A 6,022-nucleotide genomic window follows, 5' to 3' on the forward strand; every position below is an offset into this window, starting at 1 on the left:
CAAGTCAAAAAATTAAAACAGTGTTCGCACACATATTTAAATGGCTAATATAACAAGCCTGAATATTTCAAGTGTTAGAATGTCGAGCTACTAGAACTCAGACTGCTGGTAAGAGCATCAAATGGTACAACCACTTTGAAAACAGTATGGCAGGATCTTCAAAAGTTAAATACACCCAGAACCACCCTATGATCCAGTAATTGCACCACCATGTATTTACTCAAGGCATACAAAACTACTGATTCGAAGGGGCACATACACCCTGATGTTTATCACAGCATTATCGACAACAGCCCAAGTATGGAGAGAGCCCAGATGTCCATCAACTGATGAATGGATAAAGAAGAGGTGGTATGTACACACAATGGAATATTACTCAGCCGTAAGAAAGAATGCAGTCTTGACATTTGCAATGATGTGGATGGAACTAGAGGGTATTATGCTAAGCGAAATAAGTCCGAGAAAGACAAATGCCGTATGATTTCACTCATGTGGAATTTAAGAAACAAAATAGATGAACATAGGCAGGGGTGGGAAGGAAGAGAGAGGCAAACTGTAAAACAGATTCTTAACTATAGAGAACAAACCGAGGGTTGCTGGAGGGGAGGTGGGCAGGGGGATGTTTTAGATGGGCGATAGGTATTAAGGGATATACTTATTTTTTTAAAGATTTTATTTATTTATTTGAAAGAGAGAGAGATCACAAGTCAGCAGGGAGAGAGAGAGGCATCCTGCTGAGCAGAGAGCCTGATGCAGGGCTTGATCCCAGGACTCTGAGATCATGACCTGAGCCAAAGGCAGAGGCTTAACCCACTGAGCCACCCAGGCACCCCAGGGGTGTACTTAAAATGAGCAATGCCTGTTGTGGATTCTACTCCTGGAACTAATATTGTGCAATTTTTTGACTAACTGGAATTTTTTTTTTTTAAGATTGGCTTATTTAAAGAGATAGAGCATGCATGCGTGCAGGGCGGGGGTTGGGGGGCAGAGGCAGAGGGAGAGAGACTCTCAGGCAGACTCCCTGCTGAGGTTGGAGGCCGCACAGGGTCCTGAGAACAGACCTGAGCCGAAAGCAAGAGTTGGGTGCCACCCAGGTGCTCCACTAACTGGAATTTAAATAAAAATTTGAGATTAAAAAAATAACTTTTTTTTTTTAAATCCACATACCCTATGATCCAGCCATTCCATTCCCACTAACCCAAGAGAAATGACAGCATATGAGCGAACAAAGACTTACCAGGATATTTATCACAGCTTTATTTGTAACAGCTCCAAACTGGAAATGACACAGATGACCCTCAGTAGGTGAATGGATAAACAAATCGTGGTATTGCCATACAATAAAAATGAATGAACTATGGATCCACACAACATGGATAATGTCAGTTATGCTGAGTCAAAGAAACCTGACCCCCCCAAAAAGAAAATGTATACTGTAGGATGCCATTTATATAAAATTTTGGAAAATACAAATTAATATGTGGTGACAAAAAGCCTGGGGGAGAGGGAGGGACAGGAGGGAAAGATGGACTCTGAGAAACTTAGGGGGTCATGGATATGTTCATTATCTTGATTGTGGAAATGGTTTCATGGGTGAGTACGTATGTCAACATTTATCAAATTGTCCATTTTAAATGTGGCTTATTATGTGTCTGTTATACCTCAATAAAGGTATTTTTTAAAAATGTTGGGGACACCTGGGTGGCTCAGTCAGGTAAGTGTCTGCCTTCGGCTCAGGTCATGATCCCAGGATCCTGGGATCCAGCCCCTCATAGGGCTCCTTGCTCAATGGGAAGCCTGCTTCTCCTTCTGCCTGCTGCTCCCCCTGCTTGTGCTCTCTCACTCTGACAAGTAAATACATAAAATCTTTAAAAATAATAATAATAATAACAATGTTAGGATGAGGAAAAGGGAAAGCCCAGGATGATGGTTAATGAACTGCTGATGTGCCTGGTGAGACAGCTGCTGGGAGCAAAGTTAGGGCAGAGCTCAGTAAGTGCTGCAGTAGAGATGGGTAAGCTGTGGTCCGAGAATCATCTTGCCTCCTCCTGCAGGGTCCCTACTCCCAGTTAATTAGGCTGGGCAGAGCTTTTTTATGTACCTTTCTTGAACACCTATGTTTTCTGCTCTTGACTCATGTACCTGGAAGAACAAAACCACCTCCCATTTTCCAGCCCAAAGAGGGAGGGCAGAGGTTCGTAGAAGAATCCAATCAGGCTCTTTGAAGCAGCCTTTTCAAAGCTTTGGCTGGGTTTTTTGTGTTTTTGTTTTTGTTTTTGTTTTTGTTTTTGTTTTTTTTTTTTTTTTTGTAACTAAGGGAACAAGGATTACAAGATATATGACTCAGAAATGGACCCTCCTTTCTTCTTCAGGCCAGCCTTTGTAAGAGAGGCACTAACACTGCTCTGCATGGTAATGCAATGGGCTAACTCCACCGTGGTAGGGGCAGCCTAGTAAACCCCAGGGCAGTGTCTCTTCCTCTGGGGTTTCTATCCGTTTTTTTCAATGTGAAATCGCAAGCCACCTGCATCGGAATCATCTCGTGCTCATTAAAAATGCAAAGTAATGGGAGTCATACTAACACACATAGACATTCGCCAGTTTGGGGGTAAAGATTTCATTTTCTTCTTCAAGGTGTGTGTTTGTGTTCCAGAGGTTACTCACTTTCCAAAAGACAAGAATAGAGCTTCATTTGCATCTCAGTCTGGCCAAGAGACTGGAAGGGTTCTGGACTTGGATACCGGCCTCCCCTAGACAGTTCTGCTGGGTGGATTGTGTGCCAAAGCTCACTGGGACACACACTCTGTGGCGCCTTTCACTGGTTCCAACACACACACACACACACACACACACACACACACACACACAGCCATTCACCTCTTCCGGATCAAATTCGTCAGATTTAGGGAAATGGACTCAGGGTAGCTGAGGAACAAGAGGGAGGAAGGGCCTGGGGCTTCCCAGAAAGAAGTGGAGGTTTGAAGGAGTTTGTAGGGAGGGAAGCAGACCTGAGGACAGGGAGTCAGGTTAGGGTCTGGGCTACATCCATGAAAGGAACCGACCCTTTAATATCAAGAGTGAACTTATCAGCTGTTTTTCATCTGGATTATGGGGAAAGTTAAAAGCAAATTTTTAAGCTTTCCCTTATTCCCTGGAATTCTCTGTAGTCTTCCCCCAACCCTCCAGTAAAGAACACCTTGTGTAGTCATGTTGGGGAGAAGTCACAGCTCTGCCCCACTGTGAATATAGTTGCATTTCATCAGAGGAACCACACCACGTGTGCTAGGTTGTGATCAGCAGCCAAGATAGTGGCCCAGGACCAGACGGAACAGAAGGTGAAGCAGAAGATTTGGGAGACAGGCATGAGACAAACCTTGCCTTGCGTTCCACTTCCCCAAATACACAAGAGAGAAGTGACCGTTAAAATGGAGGGAAATACAAAAAAAGAAAAAAAAAATGGACAAAAATGCTGACACTTGGGTTTTATATACATTATCTCCATCAACACTTACAAAACCTTAGGAGTGAGTGTTATTTTCATTTTACAAATGGGAGACTATGGCTTAAGAAAGCTAATTTGCCCAAGGTTACACAACTAGTAAGCGATCATGGTCATGTCTAAACATAGATCATGGATCTGATTGGATTATGTCTCCTACTTGCTCCTGTGGCGATAGCAGTTGGCAGTACTAGCAGCTAACTACCTGTTCGTGCCCCAGGGACATTCGTTATTCTCCATTCCATAGACCTTTGCTTTATTTGATGCTTTCAAGCCTATACTGCTTCTGTAGTTCACAGAAATAATCAAGATGTAAAAAAGGGGAAATAAAATCAAAGGTTCATGGAACGCGTTGTGAAATGCTTCTGTCCTGGGACCGGTGGGTTTTATCATCCAGAGGCGTTAGGAAGACAGACTATGAAGAACATAGTGTGTGAAAGAAAATGTAGGCTCTACTCCTGGTCTGTTCCTCACCAGCTGTTTGGCCTTAGATAAGTCACTTAACCTCTCTGAGCCTCAGTTTTCTCATCTTGAATATTATTCCTACCGCACAGATTTGGTGTGAAGGTCAAATAAGAAGATTAATGAAAAATAGTTCTTGAGCTGTAGAGTGCAACTAACTCTATCAGATTTGCTGAAGCTGCTCTTTTATTGCAAGGAAGAGTAGCCCCTCCAGCCACTTCCTGGGCACAATCTCTATGCAAGCAGGAATCAGGGGCCTTTAGCCAAGTTAAATGAATGGTGGGTGATTCTGCCAATTTATTTCCTACTCCAGGCTTGCTTTCCCTCTTACCTACACATCTGCATGTCAGGAATAAATTTCTTTTTCCTACAATATCATTTTTTGATGGAAACTTCCAGACTTACTCAGATGGGAGAAGGGGGGGGGAGAACAAAGGACCACATTTCTTCAGCATTTCAATCAACAACCTCATTTTCTTCTAACAGTTGAAGTGAACTTCTTATGAATAATGGATGATGGCCTGATGAATATGCACACAGCCTATTATGCCTGTGAGGTTTGGTAAATAATTTATGAGCTAAAATGTTCCTCACCTTGTTACTGTACAAAAATTATGGGGAAAAAAACCCCCACATATTTACCCTTTGAGCTGGTAGGGTGATCTGTCAGAGTGACAGCAGCCTAGTAATACAGTTATACTACATCATTGCTAAAATTAAAGTAAATAGAATAAAATATACACATTTCAGGGTGGGAGGTCTTTTAAAAAAAATGGAGTATGCACAGCCATACTCTGTGTCACATACAAGTTTTCAAAAACTCTGGCTTCTCCCCCTGGGGAAAAAAATATATGTTTATAAAAAATAAAATTTAAAAAATTAAAAAAAAAACTCTGGCTTCTCAAAAAATAAAATAAAAATTTGAAAAAAAAGAAGAAGAAAATAAAAAAACCCTTCTGGCTTCTCACTTTAAAATATCCTGCATTGTTAACAGTACTCAGGGACCTTCTCCTTCATCACCCATTCTCACAAGGGCTGCAGTATGACCCCGGTCAAGATGGACAACAGCTTCCTTGTTTTGTGAAAACCGGCCAACCACCACAAGCTATAATGTGGTAAAATTGAACACTCCAGAGGTTTAAAAAAAAAAAAAAAGCCTCATAGCTTTCAGAGAGAATGAGCAGGTAGCACAGAGGGGAAGACACTGGCAGAGAAGCACTTGGAAATGCATCACTGTCTTTCTCTTCTCTTTTCCTGCTGACCAACCTGACTCCCCGCTGTATCGTCCTCCAACTCACTCCTACCTGCCCACGCCTCATTCCCTTAGCAACAGCAGTGATGCCTTTAATCTGGTGATTAGAGAGGGGGAGGGGCAAGATTAGCTATGTACGCCAGGAAGGTGTTGAGGAGAATATGCGTGGATCCTGGGGAAATTTTTTCCCTGACCATTTCTAAAGACCTGGAACTGGGTTAGTTCTCAAGGCGGGGAAGATGGGACACCAGGGATTATTTGCTCAGATTCCCAGAGCTTTCTAGGAATGGAGTGCAGTGTCACGGGAGACTCTTCGTGTCAACAGCCTCTTGCTATCCCCCTGATATGCTAAGTGCTTGGAGGGGATCAGACAATAGAGGAAACATAAGGCCCTGCCCCACATCTGTTGGGGTAACCAATATATTCTCCAGAAAAAGAATGACTGGCCTATAAACTACAAATTATATAATGAAGTCACTGGAATAATGATGTAATTAAAATAATACTAATTAGAACAATGTGGTATCATTCAAGAAGGCTTTTGGGAGGAGATAAACCTTGAATGGAGTTTGCAAAGTAAGAAAGAACCCAATTAAACGGAAAGATTAGAGGTGGATATGGCCAGGCCTTCCTGATGCGGGCCCTATCTTCGCAGCCCCATTTTGCGCAGCTCTCACTTGCCATGTTCCAGCCATATTGGTCCTCTTTCAGGTTCTTGAACGCCAAGTTCTTCCCTGCCTCATCGCCTCTGCCCTGCCTCTTTTTCTGCCTTTGCTGTTACTTCTGCCTTTTGCTTATACTGCCTTTTA

The sequence above is a fragment of the Lontra canadensis genome, unplaced genomic scaffold (genome assembly GCF_010015895.1).
Source record: "Lontra canadensis isolate GAN:19392208 unplaced genomic scaffold, GSC_riverotter_1.0 scaffold59, whole genome shotgun sequence".
NCBI classification, from domain to species: domain Eukaryota; kingdom Metazoa; phylum Chordata; class Mammalia; order Carnivora; family Mustelidae; genus Lontra; species Lontra canadensis.